Genomic DNA, 19,349 nt, shown 5'->3' on the forward strand with positions numbered 1-19,349 from the left:
AATATAAAATAAAGGGCGCCTGGGTGGCTCAGCGGGTTAAAGCCGCTGCCTTCGGCCCAGGTCATGATCCCAGGGTCCTGGGATCGAGCCCCGCATCGGGCTCTCTGCTCAGTGCAGAGCCTGCTTCTCTCTCTCTCTCTCTGCCTGCCTCTCTGCCTACTTGTGTTCTCTGTCAAATAAATAAATAAAATCTTTTAAAAATAATAAAATAAAATAAATATCCATGAGTCCGTATTGATCTAAATAGGTGATTCAGTACATAAGTGGGGAAGAAGAGACAAAAACCTTGTGCAGATTTTCAAATTTATGTCATTAACCTTAAAAGTGAAACTGCGGTTATGTGCGGCCTGAGTGCCTCGGTCTGTCGTTAAGCAACCCATTCTTGGTTTCAGCTCAGGTCGTGATCTCAGGGTTTTGTTTTGGTTTTGGGTTTTTGGTTGTTGTTTTTTTTTTTTAAGATTTTATTTATTTATTTGACAGACAGAGATCACAAGTAGGCAGAGAGGCAGGCAGAAAGAGAGGGGGAAGCAGGATCCCTGCTGAGCAGAGCCCGATATGGGACTCGATCCCAGGACCCTGAGATCATGACCTGAGCCGAAGGCAGAGGCTTAACCCACTGAGCCCCACCCAGGTGCCCCGATCTCAGGGTTTTGAGATCAAGTCCCACATCAGGCTCCTTGCTCAGCACAGAGTCTGCATGTCCCTCTCCCTCTTCTGATCCTTCTGTTCTCTTACTCTCTCTCTTTTTCTCTAAATAAATTAACAAAATCTTTAAAAAAAAAAACCTGCCAGTTATTTTACCAACGAAAAATGGGTTTACTCAGGAATAGCAGAAAACTTCAATCCACAACAAGCAAGCTATAGCAAAACTATAGGAATGTCTGCCAAACAAAGGAAAGGATTGCTCTTCACAGAGGAAAGCAGGAGATTGGGAATGTTGGCATAAATACAGAGTCCATTGGAGTAACCTGGGAGGCTGAAGTATAATGGCCTCTCCTCGGGTGAGCTGTGAGTCTCCCGCCAGTTACACTGCTGTCAAGGTAGGGGCAAAACTTCCTTCCTCCTGCTAGTGCAGTAAAGTGTATCCATGTGCAAGGTGTGGCTCCTCCTGTTGGATTTACAACGAATGATGAGTGTTAGGAAATGAGAGCCCTCCCTGCCACACATCCCAACTCCATTTTAATGAGGTTTCCCTTTATAATTTTCACACTGTAGCTACTCCATCCTAAAGGAGGACAGGACAACTCCCCGCTCTGTAGATGTGGGCTCTACAGAGTGACTTCCTGCCAAAGCAGACAGAATGGAGAGTACAGAGATGAGGAGTAATTTTACAGTGGACCTGTAAAACCTGACCCACACACCTCAGCCAGGTGACGGAGACCACCGTCAGCAGTGATAAGACATTGCAACACCACACACTTCCAATATGAGAGAATGAGGACATTTCACCTCTGGGTTCTTCCTCTCAAAATCCGTCACCCCAGTCAAACTAGGAGGAAAAAAAAAAAAATCAGATAAATTCCAAGAAGGAGACATCCTACAAAATACCTGACCAGTTCTCTTCAGAATGCTCCAAGTCACCAAAAACAAAGAAAGTCTGAGAAACTGTCACAGCAAAGAGGAACCTAAGGAAATGTGATCACCAAATGTACTTGGGAATCATGGATGGGATCCTGGGTAGGAAAAGATGTTAGGGGGAAAGCGAAGGAAATCTGAATCAACTATGTGATTTAGTTAATGATGTATCAGGATTGGTCCATGAGTTGTGGCAAGGTTCTATTATCAAGATAAGGTATTAAAAATAGGGAAACTGTGAGCATGGAAGTATACGAGAAGTCTATACTCTGCTCAACTTTCCTATAGACCTAAAACTGTTCTAAAAAATAAAGTTTATCAGTAAAACATAAAGTAATGAAAGTTGCCTCAGTGGAGGGTGGTGTAGTCAAGAGAGAAATTCTGAGTTTCAAAAGTTTAAACAGTGGATTTGTGAAATCCTAGCTTCCAAGGTGATCTCCACAGGGCATACAAGATGATGTCATTTAGATGTAAATTTCTACATTTAGTACACCCTTGCTGATACCAGCACTATTAAATGTAGCCACAGGTGGAAGAGTTAACAGTGACTCATAAGACAATAGAAAAGATCAATGAAATTAAGAGCTAGCTCTTGGAAAAGTAAACAAAATACACAAACCTTTAGCAAGACTCACCAGGGGAAAAAACAGAGAAGACTAAAATAAATAAAATCAGAAATGTGAGAGAAGGAGACATGACAACCAGTTCCACAGAAATACAAAGAATCATGACAGGACTCAAACAATTGGAAATTTATCCTATGTTCATAGATTGGAAGAATTAATATTGTTAAAATGTCCATATCACCCATAGCTGGATTCAATGCCATCCCTATCAAAATTCCAATGGCATTTTTCACAGAAATAGAAAAAAAATTCGGATTTATATGGAACCATAAAAGACCCCAAATAGCCAAAGCAATCTAAAAAAGAAAAGAAAAGGTAAGAAAAGGAATACATTGCAGGCATCATACCTACTGATTTCAAATTATATTACAAAGCTATAGTAATCAAATCAGTATGGTATTGGCATAAAAACAAACACATGATGTCTGGAACAGAATAGAGTCTGGAAATAAATCCATGCATATATGGTCAATCAATCTATGAGAAAAGAGCCAAGAATATACAATGGAGAAATGATGGTTGTTTTTGAGAAACCTGGATAGCCACATGCAAAAGAATGAAACCAGACCCCTATCTTACACCATATGCAAAACCAACTCCAAATGGATTAAAGACCTGAAACCATAAAGCTCCTAGAAAAAAATGCAGGGGATAATTTCCTTGACACTGGTCTTGGCAATGATTTTTGGATTTGCAGCTTTTAAAAATTTTCCAAAAGTAAAACATGCCCGGTGGCAAAAATCCCAGCAGACCAAAAGAACATAAAGTAAAACAAACAACAAAAAAAAAGCGCCAGATTTTGTATAGTCCTTCCATTGATTTACCTGTTAAAAGGATCACAGACCATTTTACAATACATCCTTCCAGATGGCTTGCTAGTAGATCTGAGTTTCAAGAGGACAGCTCGTCTAAGTGAGTATGGGAAGGATAGCTATTCTGATGGGTGTAGAGAGTTATCTCTTGTGGTTTTGATTTTCATTTCCCTCATGATGAGAGATGGTGAGCATCTTTCATGTACCACATGACCACCTATATGTCTTCCTTGGAAAAATGTCTAGTCAGGTCCTCTGCTCTTTTTTTTTTTTAATTGGATTTTTTTTCATTACTGTGTTTTGTGAGTTCTTTATATATGTTGGATACTAATCCCTTCAAATATATGGTTTACAAATATTTTCTCCCATTCCTTGGGTTGCCTTTTCATTTTGTTGATGGCTTCCTTTTCTGTGAAGATTTTTACCTTGAGATCGCCCCATTTGTTTCTTTTTGCATTTGTTGCCTTTGTCTTTGATGTTAAATGTTCAAGACTTTAAACATTTGAGTTGATTTTTGCAGACGGTTGTAAGATAGAGGTCTAGTTTTGTTCTTTTAGCCCAGTGAAAACTATTTCACATTCTGACCTTCAGAACCATAAGAATGTAAACTTGTGTTGTTTTAAGCCATGAGGTTGGTGATCATTCATTATAGGCAGCCATGGGAAATAACACCTGCCCTCCCATTTGCCGTAGTGGTTGGGGTTCCATTCTCTCATTAGCTCCTGCTTCTCTCCTCGCCTCCCACAGCCCTTGTCTCTTTCTTCATAGATCTCACTCCCTTGTCTCAAAATTCTGCTGACATTTTCAGGCAGAGTACCTGAGTTCTACCATCATTGATATCCAGGGTTATAGGGTTCCACAATCACCAAAGATTATATATCTAGAGGTTTTCATAAACAGAAAGACCGTCAACCACTTTCAGAAATGAATTGGATCCATCCACTTGAAATCAAGGGGCCATTGTTAGGATCATGAGCTTCACAATGGCAGAAATGGAGAGGGTTCTGGGGTGTATGGTAAAGTAGAAAATGAGTCTAGAGCCAGGTTAGGCAGAACGTCGAATGCCAGACTAAGGACTAAGGATTTATTGCCCAGAAAAGAGGGAGTCATTGAAGGTGTCAGAGTGAGGAGGAATGTGATTGAATTTGTAGTTTTAAAAGGTCATTCCAGGAGCCTTCAACACAATCCTCTCCACTGCAGGACTAGATCACATTCTCTCCTTCTGCACCCCTGGTACTCTCCTTCACCACGCTGTCTACAAATAACAGCTCTACATGGGAGCGTTTGCTGACTCTCCATTAGGACCAGGGCAGCCTTGTTTACTTTAGACATTAGAGTATCTGTGGTTTGGCAAGAAAATGAGCATAATAATGATAGAGGAGAAAAGGTAAATATTGGTTAAAGAAAAAAAAGAAACACTCTGCATCATTAGTTGTGAGGGAAATGTGAATCAAGACCACTGTGAGATACCACCGCACACCCCCTGGGGTTGTTACAATACAAAAAGACAGACAATAGAAAATGCTGGCAAAGATGGATAGAAATTAGAACTGGGATGGTTAACTTAAGGTGTCCGCTTGACCAGATCGTGGGATGGCCACACACCTGGTTAGGCATGATGTCTGGATATGTCTGTGAGAGTGTTTTGGAAGAGCTTAGCTTCTGAATCTGTAGACTGCAAAGGGAGCACTGCCCTCCCTAATGAGGGTCGGCCTCATCTAACCTGTGGAGGACCTAAATAGACCAGAAGCAGAGGAAGGAAGGATCTATGTCCTTCCTGACTGCCTCACTGAGCTAGGCCACTGGTCTTTTCCTGCCCTTGAACTGTGATGTCCACCAACTCTTCTGGTTCTCAGGCCTTTGACTTGGACTCAAATTACATCAAGAGCTCTCTTCAGTCTCAGGCATGAAAATGACAGACCATGGGGCATACTCTCATGAGCCAATTTGTCATATTAAATCTCTTTCCAGATGCACATTTCCTGTAGGCTCTGTTTCTCCAGTGAACTCTGAAGTAGGAACATTCATACAAGTACTGGTGGGATTCTAAGATAATTCAATCTCTGTAGAAAACAGCCCAACTGTTCCTCAAAAATTAAACACAGAACCACCGCATGATGAAGAATTTCACTCCTAGGTATGTACCCAAGAGAAATAAAAACACATGGTCCACACAAAAGCTTTACAGTAATTTCACCATACCATTATTCATAATAGCCCCAGAATTGAAACAACCCAAATGTCCTTCAACAAATGAATAAATACACAAAATGTGGTCTGATAGGCACTGGTTGGCAGCTGAAGAATGAAGTACGGAAATGTATTACAATATGAACGAACCTTGAAAAGAGGATGCAAAGCAAGAAAAGTCAGATACCAAAGACTACATATTATATGATACCATTTATATGGAATGTCCATAACAGAAAAACCTATAAAGACAGAAAGTAGATTAGTAAGCATTCTTCAGAGAAACAGAATCAACAAGAGGCGCAAAAATATAGGAGATTTACTAGTAGGAATTAGCTTATGCAATTGTGGAACCAGATGAGTCAAGAGCTGTAGTTGGTGAGGTGGAGACCACAGAGAAGCAGTTGTTTGGTGCAGTCCAGGGGCCCACAGTCTCAGGACTGACTGAAAGAGCCAGTGTTCCAGTCTGAGGATGAAAGCATGAAATAAAATCCAAGTTCAAAGGCAGACAAGAGTTCCCTCACACGCCGCCTTTTTGTTCTACTCAGGTTTCAGCTGATTAGATGAGACCCGCCTTAATTAGGGATGTTGTTGTCATTTTTAAGAATTTATTTCTAAGTCACCTCTACACCAAATGTGGGACTCAAACTCATAACCCCAAGATCGAGAGTCACGTGTTCCACCAACCCAGCCAGCCAGGAGCCTCCCATTTTAACATTCTTGGCGTGCCTCTTTTGATGGACGATGGTAAAAATCAAAGAAAGCAAGCTGAGAAAGAAAAAAAATGTGTCTTTTTCAATTTCTCCAGATACTGACTCAAAGACCATGGTTAGACGTTATCTAATCTGAATTCCCCTTCTCCCCATCCTGGACCTCACCCCCTCTAGGACCTAAGTGAAACGATTTGAATAAAGATAGCTCAGATTTCCCCAGTTGAGGCAACTGCACCCTTCAGTATGATGCAAGACACCAGTGTCCCCACATTCTGTATTTCTTTACCCCTTGGTGGTCGGAATGAGTACATGGGCAGAGACGTACCTGTGGTAGTATCAGTTCCTCAGCGAGGGTATTGTCGTCCAAGGGCACAGCCCTTGAGGATTTAAAATGTGTGAGACTTAAAGCCATCAGATCTCCCCCAACATGGGTTCTAGGAGAAGGTGGCAGAATCCTTCAGCCTTTGTGAAAACCGATCCACTGACTTTTCCTCACATTCCATCTGTTCTCCACTGGAATCACAGAAGACCCAGAGAATTTAAAAAAATCTATGCCGGCAGATCTGGGGCAGACCCCTTCTCCTCTCTCCCTTACCGCAAGATCACACTATGGTTGTGTGGTTCTTTCCTCCCTTAGAATTAACTCTATACTGTGGGGACTCTTCAATATCGTTATGCAAATGGGCCCAGATAGAATGGTGCCCCAACGCCCAGGAGACAAGCCCAGACATGCCTGGACTTTGTTTAGCTTGAGCTGCATCTGAACTCCCAGGCTCAAATACAAACCGAAAACACTTAACACAGCCTTTTATAAGGTCCTCCAGCCCTGGAATGTTGGATAGCTGCCTAACATAGATATATAATGAAATTTGTCACTGAGAAAAATGACTGAAGACAATGGTTAGCTTTGCTTAATGTTTAAGTTTTTATTTAAGTCATCTCTACACCCAGCCTGGGGGTCCCTGAGGTCCAGAGTTATATGCTGAACCAGCTGAGCCAGCCATCCCAGTAAGTAATCTAAACATAACTGCTAAGAACAAGTGAATGAAATAAATATGAGCTGAAAGTTTATAAATGAACGTTTTAACAATGATTATTTTTTTATATTTTATTTATTTATTTGACACTGAGAGAGAGAACAGAAGCAGGGGGAGCAGCAGGCAGAGGGAGAGGGAGAGGCAGGCTCCCCGCCCAGCAGAGAGCCCGATGTGGGGCTAGATCCCAGGACCCAGAGATCGTGACCCGAGTCGAAGGCAGAGGCTCAACCCCCTGAGCCGCCCAGGTGCCCCAACAATGATTATGTTTTAGAAAGTGACAGATATTCATTGAGTATCTAGATTACTTCCAAATAAGAAAATATAGTGAAATATTAATTGCCAAACATAACTCTTAGTTTACCTGCCTTTGGCTTCCTATTCGAATGAAAGAATTTGGGGGGTCTATTAGTAAAAAATGCGCCACGTTGAAAATTGTGGAAAATTATATGCTTCTAGAAGTAATGAAAGAGTATATTCATAATTTGCCAATCTACAGAATGTTGGTATGTAATACTTCATAATTGCTTGCTTTTTAGTTTTCACTGGAAATTAAGATTTCTAAGAAGTAGGAATTCCAACTAATGTATATAATTCAAAGTACTAGAAAGAATTCCCCAAACATGGAAGAGAAGATTCCCCTCCCCTGAACCATGTATGTCTGGGTAGACACATAGACCATCACTCTGTCTGATTAAAAAAACAAACAAACAAACAAACAAAAAAACAGACTTAGTATGGAGAGACTTCATTTAAGAGTTCTTACAAGGGGGCAGGAGAAGATATCGAGATGGGACAGGGGGGAGTATTGGGATAGGAGAACTCTGAGCATTAAGTCTTCAAGCGTCTCAAGAGTCAGGCCAAGTTTTTCTTTTCTAGAAAGGAATAAACCATGCTAGAAAGAATTGAGCTCTCTGGCACTGGGGAAGGGGATGAAAGGACCGTGAGATGGAATATTGGGTCAGAGAACGTTTTATTCTGAAGCTAGCCTGTTCTCAGAGAGGCTGCTGGCTCAGATGAGGAAGGACCAAACTCCAGGGTCTGTGGGCAGGACAGGAGTTTAATCAAAGTCTGGTGAGCAAGCACCGAGTTCTGATGGGTCAGTGGGGATGAGCAGTTGGCCTGATCACTTCTGAGGCTAAGAATGAGGGTTTGGAGGGTCTATGTCTGGCCTTAACTACAGATAAACAAGAGGAGACATATATGGGTCTTATCGATGTCATATGGTGAAGGGTGGTTCCTTGCAGTAAGCCATTTTCAGAAACACTGACCGTAAAGGGATTTCTCTTTTCTTTTCTTTTTTTCTTTTTCTTTCTTTTTTTTTTTTTTTGCCATTTTAAAATTTTTAATTGCAGTATAGTTTAACATAGAGTGTTAAATTAGTTTCAGGTGTACAATATAGTGACTCAACATTTCTATACATTACTCAGTGCTCATCAAGATAAGCATACAGTTAATCCCGGTAAAGGGATTTCTTAACCTTCAGTCAATCAACATCGTCAATTCATAACAGCAGATACATAAGAAGCCTTTAAGAGACTGCAAATTGGGTATCTGCATGTGCCCTTTGAGTTATTCGTTCTGCAAAGGTCTAATGAGGACCTTCAATGCACTACTATGTATGTGCTGGGCGGAGTGAACTACATCCCATAATGTTCCCTGACTCTACAGTATCAGTCCAATCCAGCCTGGAAACAAATGGCACATGCACTGTGCTTGGTAAAGGGACAGTTTTCAACAACATGGACAGGGTTAGGGGAAGCCACCAGGAGTGATGTGGGTCACCAGGCTAGCCACAGCCCACAGGGGCCAGAGGAGGAAGCAATTATAAGAACCCAGAGAGCATAGCCCTAACTGTTGCAAAAGCCTGCAGGAGAAGATCTCTGTCCTTCAGTGAAGTTCAAAAAATGAAAGCTTTCATGGCCATACTAATATAAAATAAATGTGTTAAAGATTTTATTCAGCTCATTCATTAATGAAGATGGTAGGGCAGATTTCGAATTTAGGAAACATAATGTACAAAAGTCAAAGAACACCCAGAATGAATTTGCTGATACAAACAAGACTGATGAATGCTTTTACAGAAATGCCTGTCACAGCATTATTTGTAATAACCCAAAAGTGGAAAAACGAATGTCCATGAATTGATGAATGGAGAGACAAAATGTGCTATGTCTCACAATGTAGTATTATTCGGGGATAAAGAGGAAGAAAGTAGTGACACATGTTACAGTATGGACGAAACTTGAAGACATTATACTAAGTGAAAGAAGCCAGACATGACAGCAGGTCATACAGTGTGTGATCCCACTCACATGAAATACTCAGAATAGGCACATCCATAGGAACAGAAATTATATTAGTGACTACCGAGGGCTAGGGTGTGGGAGAGGGAATGGGGAGGTTGCAGCTGAAGAGAATGGGATTTTTTTAATTTTTATTTTCACTCTCGATGTCTACACTGGCTTGACTGAACTTGGTCAATCTGGATACAGTCTGCGGTTCCTTCTGCCCCTTCTTGCTTCTTTCCATTTAAATCGTGAATCATTCCCTTCTGGTAATTCTCTTACACTTCTGACTCAGTGTCAGCATCTGTTTCCTGGAGACCCTAACTGACAGACATTAAGCCGTGAAAAGAAATGTGGCCATCTACCTGTTTGTTCGGGTTTTTTTTTCTTTCAAGTTTTAGATAGTTTTCTTTTCTTAATATAAGGGGACCCAGCAGAGAGGGAGCTCAGGGGGATAAATACCCAGTTGTCAATGACCTCCTATCCTTCATTCCCTTCCAACACCTCCTACCAGCTAAACCCAACAGGAATGATGGTTGTGAGGGAATGGGGGTACTTAGAGGTCTTCCTTCCAGGAGGTAAAGAAGCATGGACAGTGCATCTGAAGAGACAAATAGAAAATATCTGGGCACTGAAGGAGCCAAAACACCAGCCGAAGAGTCAGAGTATATTAAGATAACTCTAGCTGTTGTAACAGATAAACCCCAAAGCCCCAGTGACTTAGCACAACAGAAGTTTACTTCTTGTTCATACAAAGTCTAAAACAGGTATTTCCATTTTCTTGGGAAGCTCTCCTCCAGGGAGTGATGCGGGGATCCAGTCTTCTCCCATGCTGTGGTTCTACCATCCACAAATGTGCTCATCTGCAAAAGAGGAAAGATGATAAAGGATCATTTGTGGAAGGTTTTCAATGGGCCAGACATGGGAGCCGAGCACACAGCCTCACCTCCGAGTCCACTGACTTGAACTTGGCCAACCTACAGCCAAGGAGGCTGGGACACACAGTCTAAGAGCTATGTGAGCCCAAGAAGAAGAAGGGGGGACAGTTTTGGGGAATGGCTAGCCAGTCTTGGCAGGGGGGCGGGCAGCAAGCAAATTATTACCAAAAAAGATGTTTTAAAATACAGTTGTAAAAATAAATAAATAAATAAAATACAGTTGTAATAAGATTTGAAAAGCATCAGTTCAGGAAGCTGTAAGTTATTACGTATCAGGGAGATCTTGCTTCATTTGGGGACAGGGGTTAAGGAAGGGACTCTCAAAGGAGTGACCTTCACGGAAACACCAAGAATGGCTGAGTTGGAGCTGGCTGGGAGGAGGAGGGAGGGGAATTGGAGAGGAACAAGGAAGAGAATTCCTAACTGTAGGACCATCAGTGGCCGGTAGCTGGGAAGCAGGAAGAAGCCAAAAGGAGGTTGATGTCCTTGAGGAAGAGGGGGGCACAAGATCCTTCCAAAGAAGTAAGCAGAGACTAGTTCACTCAGGACCTTATAGGACCCCCACAACACATCTTTATGCCTGGCAAAGATAACTCAAGTCTATAGGTCCTAACAAGAACTAATTAGACCTGGGTGGCTCAGTTGGTTAAGCAACTGCCCTCAGCTCAGGTCATGATCCCAGAGTCCCAGGATCCAGTCCCACATGGGGCTCCCATATCCACAGGGAGTCTGCTTCTCCCTCTGACCTTCTCACCTCTCATACTCTCTCTCACTGTCTCTCTCTTTCTCAAATAAATGAATAAAATCTTTTAAAAAAAGATTTTATTCATTTATTTGACAGAGATCACAAGTAGGCAGAGAGCCAGGCAGAGAGAGGGAGGAAGCAGGCTCCCTGCTGAGCAGAGAGCCCGATGTGGGGCTCCATCCCAGGACCCTGAGATCATGACCTGAGCCGAAGGCAGAGACTTTAACCCACTGAGCCACCCAGGTGCCCCAATAAATAAAATCTTTTTAAAAATTTTTTTAAAAGAACTAATTAGACCAATAATCAAGACTTAAGTCCAAGACTGCCCAATAGAGTTGCACCACATTGGAAGGTGATTAATCAGCCAGTTTGCTCTTCCCTGGTATACACTCCATTGTCCGTGGTTCTGGAGTATCTTTGCACACAGGACAAGTGACCCAATTAACAAGTTGGCCACATAGAAATAACTAGGGGTCAGCTCGTGGGGTGTAATGAATCACCACAAACTTCGTGGTTTAAAGCAACACTCATTTATTATCTCATAGTGCCCACAGATAAGGAGTTCAGACAAGATTCAGCAGGATTCCTTGCTCAGAGTTTTGTAAATGAGGTGTTAACCAAGCTGCGTTCTCATCTGGAGGCTGGACTGGAGAAGAATCATGTCCAAGTTCATTCACGTTGTTGGCACAATTTAGTTCCTTGCAGTTGTAGAACTGAGGTCTCCAGTTTCTTGCTCCTTGTTGGCCAGTGGTCTCTCTCAGCTTGAAGATGTGATTGGGTTCTTGCTATAGGATTCCCTCCATCTTCAAAGCCAGCGAGGACAGGCTGACTCTTCTCAAGTTGTGAATCTCTCTGGCCTCTGACTTTCTCCATCCCTGACTTGTAGATCCACACTTAAAGAGCTTGTGTAATTAACTCAGGCCCACCAGAATTACCTCTTTTAATCAAAAGATTAAAAGACTCAGAGTCAACTAAACTAAACCTGCAAAATCCCTTTTGCCATGTGACATAATCACAGGAGTGATATACTATCATTTTCACAGGGAAGGGAATTCTATAAGGGGTGGAGTCACTGGGATTGGTCTTCACTTTTTTTTTTTTAAGATTTTATTTATTTATCAGAGAGAGAGGGAGAGAGAGCGAGCACAGGCAGACAGAATGGCAGGCAGAGGCAGAGGGAGAAGCCGGCTCCCCGTCGAGCAAGGAGCCTGATGCGGGACTTGATCCTAGGATGCCGGGATCATGACCCGAGCCGAAGGCAGCTGCCCAACCAACTGAGCCACCCAGGCGTCCCTGGTCTTCACTTTTGCCTAGTACATCCAGCAAGTTGTTAAAATACATATTCCTGGAACGCCTGGGTGACTCAGTCACTTAAGCATCTGCCTTCAGCTCAGGTCATGATCCCAGGGTCCTGGGATCAAGTCCCACACCAGATTCCTTCGTCAGCAGGGAACCTGCTTCTCCCTCTGCTCGTGCTCTCTCTCTCTCTCTCTATGACAAATAAATACATGAAACCTTTTTAAAAAAGAGATTTAAAAAATACATATTCCTGGACCTCACACCTAGAAATTCCAATGCGATAGGTCTCCCATGGTCCCAAGGCTCGGTGTTATTTAAACCTTTCCAGATGGTTCCAATAGGCAGCTCCCTACCAGGAGTGTCTCATAAGCCTGAAATAGTTATAACACATGTTCAATTTTCTCCAGAAGATTTGAACCAGAGAATGAGACAGGTCAAAGAGAAAAAGCAACCCATGGACTGTATACATGAGAGAGAGAGAGAGAGAGATTTAAAGAGATGTATTCCAAAGGAAATTTTTCAAAAAAGAACAGCAGTTCAAAACCAGTTTTAGGTTTTCACAGTCTCTAGGTCATTCCCAGAAAATTTGAGCTACAGGGGTGGATGGGAGAAGAAGTATAAATGCAAAAGGAAGCAGCGTGGAAACAGCCTGGAGGACAAAGGGGAATGGTTGAACAAGAATACGAAAGTACCTAATGCTTTTGAACTGGACACTTTAAAATGATTAAGATTGAAAATCTTAGTTATATTTTACCAAAATAAAGGAAACATTTTTTTAAAAAAGATTTTATTTATTTATTTGACAGACAGAGATCACAAGTAGGCAGAGAGGCAGGCAGAGAGAGAGGAGGAAGCAGGCTCCCTGCCTAGCAGAGAGCCCGATGCGGGGCTCGATCCCAGGACCCCGGGATCATGACCTGAGCTGAAGGCAGAGGCTTTAACCCACTGAGCCACCCAGGAACCCCAGGAAATGTTTTTTTAGTGAGGAGAAATGTATTGAATTATCATCGGGTTGAGTAAAAATGGTAACATACAGGGACCCCATGTTTTAACTGATGTGGCAACGTATTTAAGTGCTTTTAAGTTTCTGTTTCTATTTGATTTTTAAATTGCTATTTTAAAATGAAATTATGGTGCGGGCCTTGTAAAACTAAATTCGTGGCAACCCTATAACTTGTCATTTCACTTCCAGGTATTTCCCTCAAAATAGTGAACGTGTGTATAGAGACAGGAGGGCAATGCTGTTTGTAGCAAGATTATTCATAATACGCAAAACCTGGAAACAACCCAAATGTCCAACAACCAGGAAATAGATCTTTAAAGAAAGAAAAATTCAATGTACTGAGAAAATTCGATCATTCATCAGTTGGGTAGCATCACTTCCCATAAAGCGGCATTCTGTGAAACAGTATGAAACGGAAAATATTTCTAAGAGGACCGCAGGGTGGAGAAGTTATTAGCTAAACAAGAGAGAAGATCGTTCCAGGCTGTCTTGTACGTTCTGGGGAGGAGAGAGAGGAAAGCACAGGGGTCCTCATTCACACAAGACCCCATCAGTGCTGGTCAGGACATTTCGGGTTGACGGTTCGAAGGTTACATTTCTGGGAGGTTGAAGCTGCGATTGTGTCTTGGTCTGCTGTCCTGGGAGCAAAAGACCCCATTCAGGTCATTGTCTCTTTTCCAAAAGGATAAGCAGATTACGCTTACACTATTTGTCAAGTGAGGTGTTACTCAACACAGAAGAAGAAATGAAGGCTGGGGTGGCACTTCAGAAACATTCTTTCGAGTGAAAGAAGATGCCAAAGGATACATCTATATACTGCCATAACTCAGAAGCTCCAGAACAGGCCATGTGTATGAATTGTAATGGGGCAGCAGAACAAGGTTGTTCTGGCAAGGATGCCTAGGACAGGTCTTGAGTGATGGAAGAGAAGCTCTAAATCTTGAAAGGCATGTGGGTTCCCCGGGTATGAGCATTGCTCAAGGTCGTTGCAATACTATACTTGTCATCACATAAACCCTATCTCCATTTTAAACACCCTGTGATTTGGGTTTCATAATTAACATGACTTATTACGAGCATCCACCGGTTTTCTAAAACTGGGAGCCCTTAAAATCTCCTTCTGATGAACTGGTTCCCAGACTAGGCTCCTGCACGAGAAGCAAAATGGGGAGTTCACTGAGAAGGAAGTGATCAACACCAGAAACACAAGCAGGAGGGGTTGTAGACGAGGAAAAACAGCCTGGTAAGGACTCAGCCAGAGCACCGATTGGGGGTGGGGGTGGGGGGTAGAAAAAACAGGTTCTAGATGGAATGTGTCCCCCAAATTTTGCAAGTTGAAGGCTTATACCCCGATGTGACAGTGGTTGAAGATGGGACTTTTGGGAGGTTGATAGTGTGTGTAAAATGTATTTTTATATATGTAATATATGTATTTATATATGTGTTTATATATTAAATACATACATTTATATATGTATTTATATATAATATATATAAATATATACATGTATATGTGTGTATATATATATTTGATCTTGTCCCCAATCCCTGACACAGAGCTCCTAAAATCCTGTCATTTTCTGTCATTATTCATAATAAGCTCCTTTTGAAACTCAGCCACACCTGATGTGTGTTGTGAATCGACTTCTGGAAAGCCCCTAAGGTTGGGGTCGCACTTTCAGTGAGGCTCCCCAGTAAGCTCTGTGGGCAGGAGGGACTGGACTTGAGCTGGTCACTCTCGTCAGTCATGCCTACCTAACAAAGCCCGCAAAAGAGCCTCGGAGCTGTGGAGCACAGCGCCGTGCTGGGATGGTGGGGCACCTGGACAAGACCAGAAACCCCGAGCCCCTCCACAACTGTGCCCCCCTGTGGCTCCTCCTTCTGGCTGTCCCTGAGTCGTATCCTCTTATAATAAACGGGTGATCTAGTTAGTAGACTGTTTCCCTGAGTTCTGTGAGTTTGTGTGAGCCAATTATCAACCCAAGGAGGAGTCTCGGGGGCAGTCTCGTGGGAGTGAGCCCTGACCCTGGGGGATCCCACACTCACTGCAGACAGATGGCGCTGGGGTTGAATTGCAGGACACAGGTCTGAGAAATGGTCAGCGTGGGGGCAAAACCCACGCGTGTGATGTTGAAAGTGTCCTATGAGTAGAGTAGAAGGAAAGAGGGGGTTGGAGGAGGGGGAATTAGGTGAAGGCGGTTAAAAGGGACAAGCCTCCGGCAATAAACATGTTCTGGGGATGTAACATACAACCTGGAGACTATAACTAACAATACTGCTTTGTATATGTCAAAGCTGCTGAGATTAAATCTTATTGTAACCTGTAATGTGAGGTGATGGGTGTTAACTACCCTTATTGTGGTGATACCATTATTGTGGTTTCACAGTATCTACGTCTGTCACATCATTATGCTGTGCCTACCTGCTCCGTGTGTCAATTATGTTTCAAAGGAAGCTGGAGTGGGGGCAGGGGGAGAAGGAGAGAGTTCTCCTCTGGTGGGCAGACGTAGAGAAATAGCTGAGTAACATAAAGTGTTTTCCTTTGGGAAGAGATTGGTTTAGATGAAGTCATGGGTGTGGAGCCCTCTTGATGGGATTGGTGCCCTGATAAGCAAAACACCACAGAGCTTGATCTGTCTCTTTCTCTCCGCCCTGTGAGGACACAGCAAGCCGTGGGCTAGCTGCCAGCCGGGAGGGAGAGAGCCCTCGCCAGAAACCAGCCCTGCGGACACCTTGATCTTGAACTTTCCAGCTTGCAGAACTGCTAAGAAAATGTCTATTGTCTACGCCCCCTAGTCTGGGGTGTTTGTTTGTTTGTTTTAAGATTTCTACGCCCCCTAGTCTGGGTTTTGTTTTGTTTTTTTTTAAGATATTTATTTATGTATTTGACAGAGATCATTCGTAGGCAGAGAGATGGTTGCGGAGGAGCAGGCTCCCTGATGAGCAGAAAGCGTGATGTGGGGCTCCATCCCAGGACCCTGGGATCATGACCTGAGCTGAAGGCAGAGGCTTTAACCCACTGAGCCACCCAGGTGCCCCTGGGGTATTTTTATTATAGCAGCTCAAGCTGACCAGGACAGCTCTCCTGGAGCTGGATACTACACTCCAAACCCACGGGATACAGAATTACCAGATGCTGAGGTCTGCAGCCGGGTTTCCCAAACTCCGCACTACTGACGTTCAGAGCTGGATCTTTCTCCGTGGTGGGGCGGCTCGGCCACTGCAAGAGGTCGAGAGGCATCCATGGTCCCCATGCGCCTGATGCCAGGAAATCCGCCCCCCCCACCGCATGTGGCAATCGTAAATGTCTGAAGACATTGCCCAGTATGGGGAGGGCAGAGTCACCCCCAGCTCAGAACCCCTAGTCTAGGTTTGGGGGAAAACCCCTGGAATTAAACTGCCTGGGTAAAAGTCTGGGCCCCCACTCTAGGAAAATGACTTCAACAGCTGGCCTCAGCTTCTTGGTTGCTGAAGTGATAATAATAACCCCTCACTGGTTTGCTTATTTACTGCCACATGACAAGCTACCCTAAAAAGTACCGGCTTTATTTTTCTTAAAATTGTAAGAGTCGGGAATCGAGAAGGGCGGGGGTGCTTTACCTTTCATCCAAGTGGTACTTGCTGGGACAGGAGGGGCTGGAGAAACCAACTTCAAAGTGACCTCTTCACTCCCGGGTCTGTGCCTTGGTCCCCCTTCTCTCTGCCCCCCTGCTCCTCTCTGGTCTCTCCCTCCCCACATGACAGAGCCAGGAGTCAGTACATTCATTTAATATATATATATATATATATATATATATATCCTTACAAATAAATACTTATATATTTTATTTTTATATTTATTTATAAATATATATTTATGAATCTGGTCATTTATATATTAACAGAATATTTATGTATATTTACTGTATAAATTCATATATAAATATAGAAAATATAAATTTATATATGTAAAAATATAAATTTATTTACTATATGTATGTGTGTGTGTATATATATGTATGTGTGTGTATATATGTGTGTGTGTGTGTGTGTGTATACACTTAGGAGAGTACCACAATCCATTTATTAGATGTGGTGGAAATAAGGCAAAAGTGGAAGTGGCGCCAATCATCCTTTTTGGGGTCCCAAGGGAGAAGAGCCTTGAGGTCTGGGATGAATGAGGCTGTCAGCAGGTGGTTATCTTTCTGGGCCAAGATTTAGCAGCCAAGCCCCCATTTTTATAGCTTTGCTTGCCACTATGAAGGGAAACGATATGGTTTCAGCTGGTTCTCAAAACACTCTTGAAACCGGTAAGATGTGGATTGCAGGAATTTAATTCCTTGTTTCTGGGTCAGGACCCATCCCCACATCTGGTGGTTTGGGTTTTTTGGGTTTTTTTTTCCCCCCATCTCCTAAAGAGGAACATTTATTTTAAAAGAAAAATTTTATCCTTTAGGAAAAAAATGTTCATGGTGGCAAAGGATGTGACCTAGACAGAGTATGGCTGTTCACAGAAAAACGGAAGTCACAAGAAGGTTAAAAATAGTAAATGGTGCCTGCTTCTGGATAGTCTGAGCTGAAGAAGTACATGGACAAAAATATTCCACAGTACTGGTTGTGACTCTGAACTCTGAAGGAGTGTAGAACCAGAACTGTAACTTGGAGTGTCGATCCTAGTGGGATTTCTAAGTTTGACTTTTAGGGTAAACTTTAAGATGAAGTAAATTATGTTTTTCTGCCTTCCCCGCTGGATAAATTACTCAATATAAATTTAGTAAAAATATTACCAGAAAAAAAATTATAAAAGACTTTGAAAAAGACCAAAAAATTATTGGGGGTCTTCAATGGATACCTGTGAACATCCTTTTGGTTTATCTGTTTTAAAGCATTTATACCATTTTCTTTGAGCAATTTTATAATCCTGTGAGTTGCAAACAACTCATAGAAATATAAAAAGATTCTTGTCTACAGACATGAAAATAATTCTGTTCAGTGGAAAGCAACTGATTTTTCTCCATCCCTTATGGAAAAAGCCAGTTTGGGGGCACCTGGGTGGCTCAGTGGGTTAAAGCCTCTGCATTCGGCTCAGGTCATGATGCCAGGGTCCTGGGATCAAGCCCCACATCGGGCTCTCTGCTCAGCAGGGAGCCTGCTTCCCCCTCTCTCTCTGCCTGCCTCTCTGCCTGCTTGTGATCTCTGTTAAATACAAAATAAAAAATACCCAGGAGTGCAATTGCAGGGTCATAGGGAAGTTCTGCACTCCTGGGTATTTACCCCAAAGATACAGATGTAGTGAAAAGAAGGGCCATCTGTACCCCAATGTTTATAGCAGCAATGGCCACGGTCGCCAAACTATGGAAAGAACCAAGATGCCCTTCAATGGATGAATGGATAAGGAAGATGTGGTCCATATACACTCTGTAGTATTACGCCTCCATAATACCCAACTTTTGTAGCAACATGGACGGGACTGGAGGAGATTATGCTGAGTGAAATAAGTCAAGCAGAGAGAGTCAATTATCATATGGTTTCACTGATTTGTGGAGCATAACAAATAGCATGGAGGACATGGGGAGATAGAGAGGAGAAGGGAGTTGGGGGAAATTGGAAGGGGAGGTGAACCATGAGAGACTATGGACTCTGAAAAACAACCTGAGGGTTTTGAAGGGGCAGGTATTGGGAGGTTGGGGTACCAGGTGGTGGGTATTATAGAGGGCACGGATTGCATGGAGCACTGGGTATGGTGAAAAAATAATGAATACTGTTATGCTGAAAACAAATAAATTTAATTTTTAAAAAATTAAAAAATAAAAATAAAAAATCTTAAAAAAAGAAAATAGCATGTTTTAAAAAAAGAAAGAAAAATCCAGTTTTGCATCTATTTGTAAATTAATTTAGTCATTCTTGATAGATGCATGTACGTGTGATGGTAAAATGGAGTATTAAAACAATTGTAACATTGTTACAAAACAAGTATTGAAACAATTGTAACATTTTACTGGTTTAGTCATTAATTATTGTGTTAAATAATGTCTTTGACATATATTCATTTTATATTTATATGTCATTATTTTTCCTTTGCAAATTATCTTTCAATAATATTTAATATCTTCTTATGAAAGTAAAATGCTAAAACTGTGGCTGGAT

General features: G+C 42.3%; 1 long non-coding RNA gene across 1 annotated transcript; it reads right to left on the bottom strand.

Moving 5' to 3' along the window:
• Positions 1-795: 795 nt before the first annotated feature.
• LOC101694008 lies at positions 796-6,638 on the bottom strand. The gene is made up of 3 exons (XR_200795.3): positions 6,242-6,638; positions 1,362-1,489; positions 796-1,108 (listed from the first exon to the last, which is right to left on the bottom strand). It is a non-coding gene; the product is annotated as an uncharacterized LOC101694008 (long non-coding RNA).
• Positions 6,639-19,349: the final 12,711 nt, after the last annotated feature.

The sequence above is a fragment of the Mustela putorius genome, unplaced genomic scaffold, assembly GCF_011764305.1.
Source record: "Mustela putorius furo isolate JIRA1106 unplaced genomic scaffold, ASM1176430v1.1 tig00000095_pilon_pilon_pilon, whole genome shotgun sequence".
Taxonomy (NCBI): Eukaryota; Metazoa; Chordata; class Mammalia; order Carnivora; family Mustelidae; genus Mustela; species Mustela putorius.